This window comes from Aplidium turbinatum, chromosome 4, assembly GCF_918807975.1.
Source record: "Aplidium turbinatum chromosome 4, kaAplTurb1.1, whole genome shotgun sequence".
Taxonomy (NCBI): Eukaryota; Metazoa; Chordata; class Ascidiacea; order Aplousobranchia; family Polyclinidae; genus Aplidium; species Aplidium turbinatum.
This window is the reverse complement of record NC_137475.1, coordinates 21502477-21516964: the sequence shown is the minus strand read 5'-3', so window position 1 is coordinate 21516964 and position 14488 is coordinate 21502477. Positions and strand designations below refer to the sequence as shown.

General features: G+C 39.7%; 1 pseudogene; it reads right to left on the bottom strand.

The window, feature by feature from the left end:
* Positions 1–10369: 10369 nt before the first annotated feature.
* LOC145768237 (zinc finger BED domain-containing protein 5-like) lies at positions 10370–12995 on the bottom strand (annotated as a pseudogene).
* Between the last annotated feature and the right edge of the window lie 1493 nt (positions 12996–14488).

Sequence of the window (14488 nt, the reverse complement as noted above, 5' to 3'; positions counted from 1 at the left end):
CAAGCATTTCCTTTTCAATTTGTGCATAATTCTTTTCGGCTGATGTCATTGTTCTGGACGCATATGCAATAGGCTTACCCTTTTGCAATAAACAAGATCCTAACCCACTCTGTGATGCATCGCACTGAATTGTTACCGGATTGTTTACATCATAAAACGATAAAACTGGCTTACTTGTTAACACAGTTTTCAAGTGTGTCATCGCTTTGTCGTGTTCATCTGTCCATTTCCATTCAGCGTTTTTCTTTAAAAGTTCACGAAGGGGTGCTGTAATCGTTGACTCATTCGGTATGTACTGCGATAAATATTTTGTCATTCCCAAAAATCTTTGCAGAGATGCAATATCGTTTGGTTGAGGCATGTCTGCAATGGCAGATACTTTCTTGTTGTCTGGCTTCAACCCATCTTGTGACACGAAATTTCCCATGTATTCAACAGTACTGACTTTAAATTGAATCTTGTCCTTGTTGAATTTCACACCCTTGTCCTGTGCTCTGTTGAGCACACTTCGAAGAATTTCGTCATGTTGTATTTCATCAGTGGCTGCGATAATCAAGTCGTCAGCAATAACATGTACACCCAGTAAGTCGCCAAACGTTTCTTCGTTTCGTTTCTGCATAACTTCACTGGCGGATGAAATACCGAAGGGCATTCTTAAAAATCTCTTTCGACCCCATGGCGTGTGAAATGTTGTGAGATAGGATGATTCGTCACTCAGCTTCACATGCCAATACGCATTCTTCATATCAATAACAGTGAAAACATTTTTTCCTGATAACTTTGCTTGTACATCTCCTGGCGTCGGGATGTTATGACGTTCGCGCATGATAACCGCATTAAGTGGTTTGGGGTCTAAGCATATACGCAAGTCTTTGTTTTTCTTCTCAACTACCACCAAGTTGCTTACCCATTCTGTTGGGATGTCTACATTCGCAATGATGTCATCCTCTTCAAGCTTGTCCAGGACGCTTTTCAGTTTGGGCTGTATTGCATATGGGACTCTACGGGGTGGTTGAACTACAGGTTGTGCATCAGGCTTTATCTGAATGTGGTACTCCTTTGCATAGGTACCAACGCCGGTGAAAACATTAGCATAATTAGTGTTTACGCTGTCACGTGATAAGGGTTCACTACATACATCCACTCGCTTAACTAAATTAAGTTTCGCACACGATGATTCACCCAATATTGATAAGTTTACAACATCAGTAACATAGCACAATAAATCAAAGTAATCACCGTTCTTATTTGCACATTTAATCACAGTAGTGCCTAAAGGCTTCACATTTAGATTTCCAAAACCACAAAGCTTAGTGTTGGTTTTAGTTAGTACTTGACCAGTCATGGCACTAAACAATTTCAACGGTATCACGTTGGCTTCGGCTCCTGTGTCTAGTTTAAACAAGACAGAAAATTTGTGATTATCTCCATCAATAACGGTAAGATGAGTTTTCATTCTGGATGTAAACTCTTCGTTACTGTTAATTGATGAGATTCTCAGGAAACCTACATCCTCATTTTGTGCTTCAATTTCATGCACGGGTACATGTCTTGCCGCACTGTCATTTGATCTCCTACAAACACTAGAAAAATGATTACGTCCACCACATTTATGGCACGCTTTGCCGTAAGCTGGGCATTTTCTAGGAGCATGTTTACCACCACAATATTTACACTTAGTAGGCCTATAATCAGTTTTTTCTACTGCACGTTTAAAATTATTGTGCCTAGTATTAGTACTGTGCTTGCTCACAGCATTTATAGCATGTCCGTTTGCAGAATTCATTACTTTCATGTGATCCTTGCTGGCTTCTGCCGCATGACATATGTCCAGTGCTTTAGCTAATGTTAGATCAGGCATTTGCAATAACCTTTCTTTCACATGCGAGTCCTGCACACCAAACACTACTTGATTTCTTAAGTTTCGCTCTTTTTCACGTACAGTCTCAAAATTACATCCTGTGGCAATGGTTCTTAAGTCATTGATCCATGAATCAACGCTTTCTCCTTCCCGCTGTGTGCGCTGCTGGAAGCGATGCGTTTCAAATATTTCGTTTTTTTGTGGCTCACAGTAGGTCTTAAACTTTTTTAGGACATCTTCTAGAATATCTTTCTTGTCTCCCTCTTCATTGGAGAACACGAAATTGTCAAAAATTTCCTGGGCCTCAGCCCCAGCCGCATTCAAAAAATTGGCTATCTGGACTTCCTGTGCCTTTTTGGTGAGTTCAGCTGCTACGTGGTACACTCGATATGCACGCTCGAATTTGCGCCATGCTTCTGCAATATTTGTCACAGAGAAGCTCATTTCCTTTGGTTGCCTTAATTCCGACATATTTTTTACAATGTACGGATTACTAGCGCAAAACGTACTGGTCACTCCAGTTGGACAACTTCAGTCCAAATTAACGTCTACCAACTTCTTATCTCACTCTGACACCATGTAATGTTCATAACTTACGTGTAACGGTAAGTTGATCTTTGTGGGCTCTTCGTAAATCAAGATGAAGGCAGATTCATTTACTCTAAAATCTGGTGACCTACCACAGCTGTAAACATCACATAATAATGAATGGTTTGATCGGCACAGTGCAGTAATCAGTGGAGCGTGTTAAATCCACATGAGGCAGTATTGCTTATCTGTTACACGCTCAAATCGATTTCAGTGATTGCAAAGAAGCTTCTTGCGCCACTGTACGATTTTTTGTCAATCGGAAATACAAGACATAGACTTAGTGTTTAAACGTTGATCCAATGTCTTATTATATGTGATAACGCAAATACAGAAGTCAGTCTTCGAAATTAGCGTGGACATTCGGCACTTGCTGACGCAGATGCGTGAATGGCGCATTAGCGTTGGCAAAAAAATGCTGAGGCCACAGGAGCGCTTGTAAGGACCGAAAGATTACAAAATAAAATAATTTTCTTGGACTACACCAGACTCTTACTATTGCTGGATGTTTTATTTGGGTTACTTCCTACTTCGCCGGCGCTTAGACAGTATAGACACGTGCCTAGCTGGAAGAATTGAATCTTTTATAAAAAAAATATCACCCTATTTGCATTGATTCAACGAAATTATGTTAGTGTAAACGTAAATCGAGGCAATCTTTTCGCGAGGAGCTATTAATTTGTTATCGGTACCTGGTTGAGCAATTAACATTATTTTATGATAATTTAACGTCACTAGATGTCGAATTAATGTAAAACAAACGTAAACTTCTTATTAGGTACTGTTGTTACGCAATATAACCCGCCGAGAAAATTAAATCGATTTGTGTTGCCTTGAACATTGAATCAACCCAAAATTAACTTACTTTTCCCCCCCGTGAGTTATATAACGTGAATTACCGTAACAGCGTGCATATCACGTTGCTCGCTTTATCACTAGTTTTGGTATTATTACATCACAACAAATCAAACAGTGCGGTCGTGATAGACTACTCTAGTATATTTTTCGCTTCTTGCTTTACATGTTTTGGGACAATTTTTTCGTAATAAACGTTCACATGCAATTGCCGAGGCAACTTCATCTTTTGCCGTTTGGCCTCGACAATGTTTTTGCAAAAGTAAAAATATGCTAATTTTGAAGACTGGAAGTAACGTTTGTCTGTTCTACAGTAACTTTTCTCAGATAAAACACGACAACGTTTCTCAGCGAAACTTAATGTTGTAGCTAGTCAGGAAGTGCAAATTTTCGTTTGTATCAGCTACTTCAAAGGAAATATTTTCATCAGAAAAAATGACCGAAATAAATAAAAAATGACCAAATTTTTTCAAGTCATTTCGGACAAATGACCAAAAAGTCTCAGCGAAAAAAAAAACCCAGGTCCACATGCAACAAAATTTATTTTAACACAAGAACCCACTCGGTGCAATTAAATGTATCTGGCATCGCTTTAAAAGTCTGGATGCCACTCTGCACTCTATATTGATAAGCAATTTTTTTGGCTTCTCCATTCGCAACATATGACCCGCAAAAGTGTTCTACTTTGATATCATAGTGTGCTGATAGCTAGTGTAGTCTAGAGTTTGATTACTTGAGTTATGAGCTTGTTTCTTTCTGTGAAAGTCATTTGTGCAGAGCAAGTAAAACTCAACATGTATTGCAATGATCGCATTGACAGAACTGAAGTGATGTCAACTAGATCAGCTGATTGACATCAATGTAGGGGAATACCCTATATTTTCAAAATGACGTAACACAGTACGCATGAAAACCGCAAGTAGTGTAAACGCGAGCTGTTTGAGTCAAAACGCACCAAAATCGCAACGCAACAAAAACGTATGGAAAACGCTCGTAGTCTAAACCTACCCTTAAGCAGTGCATACTGTTGCTACGTACATACGTGCCGACTCCCGGGGGGGCGAGGGGCGGCGCCCCTCATAAATGTATGGTTGAGGGGCAGCAAAAATGGCTATTACAAGTAGGGATGGGCAAAATAGAATACCGAATAAAGAATAACCGGTTGCGAAGCCTAACCGGTTTCAAAATGCATATGAAATCGGATAATTGAAACCGCTTTGACGTTCGACTTCGTACCACTCCGTCTGGTCGCAACGAATTCGCTACAGCGAAATTAGAATTGTTTATCGATTTGGTGCAATCCGGCGTAGGGAAAACGCACAAGTTTCATTGTTCGCATTAAAGATATCTTTCTTGTCAAATGCTTTGCAGGCGTCACAGTCTTGCGGAAGTACGTACGGGTAAGTTGGCTTTGTCTTAGCTCTTGTTATGCCAGTACAGTGCCATGGACGACTTGTTGAGCTGTGGGATTGAAGATGCTTCATGCAGTAGTGACGTTCAATCAGCAAATTTGGCTTCCCCACCTTCAGAAATAGCTACCTATCTCACGTTGTTGAAAGGCTTGCCAGATTCTTCGTCCCTGAGATTTTTCGTCCCGACGTTTCGGCCCTAGCTTGCCAGATGTTTTGTCCCTGAGATCTTTCGGGAACACTGGTCTTGATCACACACCAAACTAACAAGTGGGTCCACGTCCCACCTCATGGGCAACAACCTTGACTGGTTGGCTAAAACTTGTTAGAAATCCTGCTGCCTTGCAGGAAATACTTTTTTAAGTAAAAGCTAGGCCCACCGCCAATAACTGTGGTTAGCGTCAGGAAGGGCATCCGGCTGGAAAATCTATGCTCCAAAATATTGTTTAAATGCAGCAAAAGCTAAAAATGGCCCCTAGTCCCCAGCAGCCCTTAGATGGGCAAGGGGTGCGAAGAATCTCTGGGTTCCGAGAAAACAAAAAATTATGATGATCTTTCGTCCGGACCTTTCAGATCTTAAGCGTTGGATTGTTCACCCACCAATAGGGAACGTGAGCTGGGTTCAGACAATCGTGAGACAGGTTAATTTTACTATACTAATGAAGCTCGTCTCGCAACTGAGGGTCGTCGCGACGGTAACTCTGCTCAGTACGAGAGGAACCGCAGATTCGGACATTGGTAAGTGCGCTTGGCTGATCGGTCAGCGGCACGAAGCTACCGTCCGCGGACTTACGACTGAACGCCTCTACATCGGAATCCCTCCTGACAAGCGACTTGTTCGCGATTTGTTCGCGCCCGGTCCAGAGGGGGCGGTTGTCTTTCTTTCGGCGACCGCTCGGCGGAGAGGCTGCTCGGGTTGGTCGCGGCCGAATCATCCGCTGAAGACCGGGTTGTCGTGATCGCTAGAGCAGTAGTCTATTTCGACTACGATTTTTTGAGAGTAAGCTTTTTGGTCTGTGATTCGCCTTGTCCACCATGACAAGGGCACTGCAGCCGTCACGTGGTTGCGGCGTGCGTGCGGTCGCTCGGGTTAGGATTAGCTAACAGTCTAAAATGCAGCTACATGCCGACTTTGAATAAAACTTCTGTTCGGTTGCGGTGTTTTGCCACTCTCAATCTCGCACGCTTGTCAGATGTTTTGTCCCCGAGATCTTTCGGCGGCGTTTTGCCACTCTCAACCTCGCACTTTTCACCAAAGTAGCCGATGTCTTGTAGGGCCGAAATGTCAGGACGAAACATCTCAGGGACGAAACATCTGGCACCCGTTGAAAGCATCCACTACATCTGTTGAAAACCCCCTTGTTTGGTGGAAAGCAAATAAAAACCAGTTTTCTTGTTTATATCAGTTAGTTTCAAAATATTTTTGTGTACCTGCCACATCTGCTTCTGCAGAGAGATGTTTTTCAAGTGCAGGTTAAACTGCCACCAAGTTGAGATCTCGTTTGACTGGTGAACATTTAGAGAGCCCAAATTTGTTACACTGCAATGAGCAATTTTTGTGATGTTCATTGTTTTTGTGAACTCAATTATTCTATTTTGCCCATCCCTAATTACAAGTGGTGTTTCAAAGGTAAAATACTTCGCGAAAGAGATTTAGATCATTTAAACGGACTTAGAGAATGCCGAAAGCGAAAAACAGCCTGCGTTGGTCTTGCCCGCAAAACAGCAGCTGATCGCATGGCTTTCTCTGGAACGTGAATTACTACTGAGACGCGCACCGCACGCACGCTCACAGTCACACACTGCTGATCTTCCCGCGCGTGAGGAGCAACTTCAAAGTCAAAACGCGTGGTAGCGAAAAAGCGAATGCGAGGTTGAATAATTATTCTCATTTCACGAGTTATTCAAACGTCCCTTAGATTTTTTGTGACTTCAAACATGAAATCGATTTTAGCAAACTTTATCGAGTTGAAACTACGACACACCCAACAATTACGTGAATACAGCTTGGAAATTATACCGTATGGAAATTTCAAAGTAGAGCGTATCATGAGCAACTTATGCTGCTGGAATAGTCACGTAACTATTCACGGCAATATTAAGTAAACCAGCTAAATTAAACGAGCTATTTTCAACAAGGTCTTCCCGCTGTGAGATCAATTATGATTCAACAGAACGCATTGTTTTGTTCGCAATGTGTGAAAATTAAATCGAAAACCGATAAAAGAAAAGGTGTTTAATGGTCTTGGTCGCAGATATTGCCTGCATTAACGACGTCTCTTACCTCTATTATCACCTAGCCAACCTGACACCATTGTTTTATGCGGCCGCTAAGGTTTGACATCGACTTCAATGATCATGGAATGTTACGTAATAAGAACGATTATATCGTACACGCACAGGATTGTCGGTATTTTACCCGACCCAAAAAAACCCACTTAAAAAAACCCAAAAAAACCCATAAAAAAACCCAGAGCATCATATTTGTCCAGTTTTTATTAGAAAATTAAAAAAATGAACAAAAACACTACAAGGCACTTAAAACAAACTTTAAATTGGGACTTAAGGATGTGATTGTGAAGTAAATTTCCAAGAATAGACTGAAAACGCAGTGGATATTGTACAGTACACAAAAATCAAGTAATGCCGCTTTGTGTATATACTACACTAAAACTCATTTATGCAAGAAGGCCTTATAGTTAAACTGGTGAAAGTACTACTCTACTGTAGTCTGTATATATGATGTGAAATGCAATTTAGGAGGCTATTTACCAATTACAGATTCTGGATTCTAACGCATGGCTGTTTCAGAGCATTTGCCTAATTGGCCACGCAATCGCTCAATTGCTCATCCATTACTATAATATATATATAAATGATAAAAAATATTTAAACATGATGGCATAAATGCTCCTTGCCTTCAAATCTAAAGCAAATGTGATTTCTACCACGGTAGCATCAACTTTGTATAGAAATCAGTGGATGATGCAACATCCAACTTGATCTTGAAATTAATGGATGATGCAACATTCAAGCAACAACAGCCCTAGTGCATTATTTTATTGAGTTATGGCAAGCATGTACTGTGAGTGAAAGGCACTTCATTCGTAAAAAGTAGTTTTGAGGTGAAATAAGCATGAATCTACCTTTTTTTGCATCTTTTTTTAAAAAAACCCAATAAAACCCAAAAAAACCCGGGTTTTTTTAAAAAAAACTCGGGCGGGTTGGGCTTTTTTAAAAAAACCCGGGTTTTTCTCAACCCTGTACACGCAAAAATAAAAAAATTGATCTCTTAAAACAGCTCTTTTTGCTGTTTTGTCTAGTGAGCTTTGCATATTGCTCAACAAGTGCATAAAGTTTAGAATTGACAAGAAATCATTAAATTTGAAAGTTAAGTTTGAATCTTTGCAAATAAACGTATTCAAAACTTTTACTTCGGCCGACGCCATTTCACCTTCCGTAATCTATGTCGGCAATGATTTTGCCGCAGCAAAAATGCGTTAATTTTGAAAACTGCCGAGCTGGGGACAACAGCTTGTCCCGTGTATAAGTTGAACCTGTCTTTTTGAGGTGAAAATCACTTGCGAAAATCTCGATCCATACTCGAGTATATACGGTATATATTCGATAAAAGACTATAAAGACTTTCGATAAAAAACATAAGAGAAAACACTTCGCCGTTGTTAACGCTTTGAAGGTAAGTAATTAGCAAAACATGCGATACGAGGTTAATAAAACTGATAGCGAGTTTACACTCTGCTTGAGATCATGATTTTTTGTGTTTTATTTCGATAACTTCACTGTCTTGGTCGTTGTTATTCACTCGCACGAAAAGGAAATGAATCGGCTTGTTTTCCAACTGTTCCAATTATGAGCTAATAATATCAAAATTATTACAACTAGGCGTACTGTATGCGTAAAACTTTGATGTATCAAAGATATTGGTGTATCGTCATCACCTGATGCAATGCAATTCCCTTCAGACATTCATTGATTTCTTGCAATCAATTGCATTTTTTATAAATCCATGCATTGCAATGTACCATTAAAAGACCACCATATTTCAAACAGACAAAGCATTACCTTTCTTGAGATTCAAACCAGCTCAATATCATTTCTAGCCGCTGGACAAATGCCTTGACGATATATTTCTTCCAAGGTATGTTGCCAGAGAGGTACAAGTTCAGGCCTGCAAACAACAACATTGAATTTGAAGTCTATTGATAATACACATAAAACTTTTACAAATTTTTTTTTTTTGCTTTACCACAGAAACTCAAACTCATAAATGTCACATGATCAGATCAGCATTGGATTATCTTCCTGTCAACAATAAATTTTCCTTTATGAAACTGATATTTAACGACTAACGGACACATTTCAGTGTTCGGTAGTAAAGTATGCTCTTTCTCTTGAACAATCTACTAATGTGACAATCTGAAGAAGTTGCACAATTACTACTATACACTACAGGATCATCAATAAAATGAACGCTGCAACTTCAAACAACTGTATTTAACATCAATAAAATGAATATTTGTCAATTATACATGTATATCTTTTTGGCTTAAATTTTATAAGCCATGTATGAAAATTTGAATAAAAAAATAGCTATTGCAGAGCTCTTCAAAGGCAAGTCAAGGAGTGATATTTACAAGGACTTAAAAATTATAGAGCTTTGGTAGAGAGTTTGTCTTATTGAACCATAGGCATACGAAGCCGAGCAACGTGATCAAGTTTAACATCTTCAAGAACGTTCGATACTTAATTTGTTGCGTAGTTTTATGTTCATATAAATGTAATAAACTTGAAGATGTTAAACTTGATCACGTTGCTCGGCTTCGTATGCCTATGGTTCAACTTAAAAATTAACAGAATGTTGGTCTAGAGAACTCTCAAAAGGCAAAAAGAAACTGAAAATGTCAAAAATCGACCGCCCAAGGTCACCCTCGAAGCGCCAGAACTTCAAAATTGATAAAAGCAACCAGAGAAAAGGTGCAAAGAAATCCCAAGAGATCCATTCAAAAACTGGCAAAGGGGGCAAACGTGGCCTATGGAACCATGTTCACAGTTCTCAAGAAGGATTTAAACATGAGCCCATTCAAACACATGAAGACACAGTTGCTAAATGCCAATACCATTGAGAAACGTCTCTCCAGAGCCAGAATTCTGCTCTCACGCATAGAAGGAGGCACGCTGCCAAACCATGTGTTCAGCGATGAGAAGAAATTTGATGTCCAACATCATTTTAACAGTCACAATGATCGTGTTTGGTCAAGAGATGGTGATGTGGAACCCCGGGTAGTCACTTGAAGACAAGGGGCGGCATCAGTGATGGTGTGGGCCGCAGTCAACAAATCAGGAAGGAGTCCATTGATTTTTGTCGACCAAGGAGTGAAATTGAACCAAGAAAACTACCGAAATGATATTCTTGTGGGTTCATTGTTGCCTTGGGCAAAGAAACAATTCAAAAAACGTAATTGGTCATTCCAACAAAATTCTGCCCCTTCACAAGGAGCTAAGAGAATGTAAAACCAAACCAAAATTTGGAAGCGTTGAAGGCTAATCTGAAAAGAATGAGCCAAAACACAGCACAGAACGCATCAGAATAACAAAGAAAAAGACACAACTGAACACAAACACAATACAACTAAATTTAATGAGATTTTTGTTTTTGTTTATCTTTCACCAGTTGATCGATGCGTGGCATAACTTTGCTAATAGCACATCTGAAGTCATGTCCAGGGGCACTTAGTCGGTTTCGATTTTTTGATTTGATGTTCATAAAAATAGAAAATCCCTGCTCGCATTCCCAAGTAGAAGGAAAAATCAGTAGTGGAATAGCGTGGGAAACTCGCGTTGGGTATGAAGAAGCCATACTAAGCCAGAAGTTTATTGCAGAACATTCTTTGCATTGTTTTTTTGCTGTCTGATCCTCCTGCATGTCTATCAGTTCCTCTTGTTCTCCTGTACCGACAGGTAGGTCGGCTGGGTCCACTGAGAAAGGACCTGTGATGTATGGGCAGCTTGTGATATCTGGAAAGTAATGCTGCAATTCAGCAGTTAGCAGCGAGAGGTGCTAGGTGATTTCTCTGGAAAAGTCATCACTGATTTCCATTTCAAGGGCTGACAGAAATTTAAACATACCATAGCGCTTGTTTTCCACATTTTTCCTCCATAATACCACCTTTCGGATAAAAGCTCCCAGTTTTAAAACAAAGTCTACGACAGTGCAGTTTTGCCCTTGAAATGACAGATTTAAATGATTGAAAGCTTCAAATATATCTGACAAATAAGCCAATCTTGCAATGAATTCCTCGTCCTCCAGATCGTTTTGAAATTCATGGTCTTTCTGTTGGAAAAATAAAAGTAATTCATTCCTTATTTCAAAAAGACGCTTAGTTGTATTTCCTCGAGAGAGCCAGCACACTTCTGTGTGATAGAGGAGACAAGTGTGGTCTGAGCCGAGATCTTCACAAAGAACCTTAAACAATCGAGTATTTAAAGCTGATGTTTTAACAAAATTTACGATTTTGACTACCCTGTTCAAGCACATTAACAACTTTGCAGGAAGAACCTTTGGGCAAAGAGCAAACCTGTGTATGAAACAGTGAACACTTATGACGCGAGGTGACACAGCTTTGACATGGGCTTGAAATCCAGACTTTCTACCGAGCATAGAGGGAGCCCCATCTGTCGTACATCCGACAAGATTTCCCCAATCCAGTTCATTTTCCTTGAAAAAATTATCCAAAGTGTTGAAAATATATTTTCCTTTTGATGTAGTGGACACCTCATGATTTAACAATAATTCCGTTTTTACAGCATCGTTCTGTGTAATGCGGACGTAGACAAGCAGTTGGCAGCAGTTTGTGACATCTATGGATTCATCAAGTTGTAAGGCAAATCCAAACTTTGAATCTCTTACTCCTGCAATCACTTGGTCAGTGATATCAACAGACATTTCCTCGATGCGTCGTTTCACAGTATTGTTAGAAAGCGATACACTATCCAACTTTGCCACTGAATCTTCTCCAATCAAATTTCTGACTAATATCTTTGCTGCTGGCAAAACAAGTGACTCCGCAATGACATGAGCTTTTTTGTTTTGGGCCACCAGAAGAGATACTTCATAGGATGCCTTCACAATTCTGGCGTTATTTTGGTTAAACTGGCCTGTGTAATCCATGCGCTGTCGCTTCACGTTCTCCCCAAGTCGCTCAAAATAACTCTTATATCGATTCATCTTATCTGCATGATTGGACTCAAGATGCCGCTTAAGCAAACTTGTTTTCAAAGCTGCATTTGAAAGGGTTTTCATACAGATCACGCACTGAGATAAGCTATCTCCACGATGTTGAATAGCAATAAAGCCATACTTAATATAATCTGCGCTATACTTTCGCTTCGACATTTTCAAATATTTAGACAAAAATGTAATGCTGTTCAGGATTTAGCCACTACATGTCGGAAAACCAACATCAGAATAAACGCAATTCTGCAATTGCACAGACCACATTGCACACGTAATAGTTTAGTCACAGACACCATTCACATTGCACACATAATAGTTTCGTCACAGACACCATTAAGTTCGCACAGCAGAATTGTATAAATAACAGTGACAGCAGGGAGCAAGATCGACAAAAGTAGCTTACTGAGTGCAAAAAATTTAGTACGGAAAGAAATAAAAGTGTTCTTCGCATATTTTAGAAACTCCAAATTAAATAATTGTTGCAATAGGCCTACTTTATTTGACAATACTACTACATATCGCATGCAACGGCGAGCTGCTCGCGTACCACCTGAAAAGCTCCCGCGTACCACTAGTGGTACGCGTACCACCGGTTGGGAACCCCTGGACTAGCCGAACCGGACTAGCCGAATAGTAGCAGACCCAACTAAGGATGGGTCTCTTTTCATGTTCGCAAATAAGTGCCACAAATCTTTTGTGTTTCCTCACCAAACCATATAGGGAGCACCATTAGGACACACCGAAATAAGTTTATCTAATGGCAGATTTTTTCTTTAACTAACTCAAGGAAAGACCTGAGTAAATCCTCACCTCTTGTTTTTCCTTTCATTGATAAAACAGCAAGGCTTTCCTCGCGCACTATGTCACCCGTAACGTACCTTGCATTTACACTGAACTGGGATAAATGCCTTATGTCTGCCGACTCATCCAAAGCGAGGGAATAGTATGCCGCTGCATTTATGTCCTTCATTTGTGCTTCCTCTATACTTGATTTACCATCATGATGGTACGATCGTGAACAGTTCATGCTGAAAGAGGCATGTCTTTTATTCTTTTATCTTTATTTTTAAAGTCTTCAAATAGTTCATTAGCTACATCAAGCATAAATTTTTTAGCTTACTCGCCATCTGTGAATGGCTTTTTGTTCCTCACTATTGCTAAAGAACCAGCAAAATTGCAGTCACTTTGCTGGACCCATGCATGTACTCCACGTAGTTGCTGCTGACGTGCTTGCACTCCGTGTAGCAGTTCTAGGCAAGCCTTCTTCCTGCTGTCCCCTGCTGGATATTTTGATGCAAACGTTGCATGACGCGATTCGAAATGTAGTTTTATATTCGACCGTTTCATCGACGAAATTTTATCATTGAATATTAGACACACTGCAGAGTCTGTTCTCGAGACAAAGAAAAATTTCTCTGTTCATTCTTGCTGAAATGTACAATACTCATCATCTTTCTTTCTTGTAGACATCTCAGTAGTGCTCTAACAATTAGCTTTGCAAACAAGGGTGGGATCTTCTTATTCTTGACCTCACAACCACTTGTCTCAGCTACCACAAGAATAATGATTCTTACTACTATAATAGTCTACTGCAATAGCAAAACTCTGTTCAATAAAAGAATAGAATTTTAGTAGAGAGGTGACTTTCTTTAACCATAGACAGATAAAACCAAGCAACCACACGGCGTTTAACATAATACAATTAGAGTGAACATAAAACTATAAACTACGAACGTTTTCGGCCATACTCAAGTTAGCCCTTCTCAAGTAACGAAAATAACTGATTTTACAATAACATCTACATTGAAAATAACTGACCTACACAATGAATTGAAAAACGAAATGCACAAGAATGAAACTGCAAAGCAGAGGAGAAAGGCACATCACATGTCTTTTAGAATTGTGCGTAAATGTTCCACCGAATTTGATACGAAAATCCACGAGGTATTGCTCATAAAATCCTACAATCCTCGCCTCAATACGCAGTTGTTTGCAGCAGGTGCTTCCTATCTCTAAACGTTTTTCATAATTTGTTGTGTGATGCACTTTTTTGCCTCAATAAAATAATCTCTTAAAAAAAACTCGATTTACTGAAATACTTTTCTAAAGAAGTTCAAGGTTTCACATTACTGAATTTTGGCTGACAATCTGGCATTAGCGCAATTATTACGAATCCATCTATCGTATTGCTTAATTGTTACGAAAGGATTGTTAGGTTATGAAAAGTTACAAAAAAAGTTGCAGCAATATTGATAATTAACACACTAATTAAGAAGTGCCAGCTTAGATAATATTGGAGAGCCAGATGCCATCGTCAAAAGAGCCATATTTCTGCCTGCGGATCTAACGGAATAGAAAGCGAGAGGTAGAACTTGTTCCCATTGTTCTTCTGGAATTTTATCACAACGAAGAAGTAATTTAATAGTCTTCCATATTGTTTGATTAGTTTTCTCTACCTGTGCATTTCCTTGTGGGTGATAAGGCGACGAGTAGTTAGTGGCTATGCCGCATGTGGTCAAC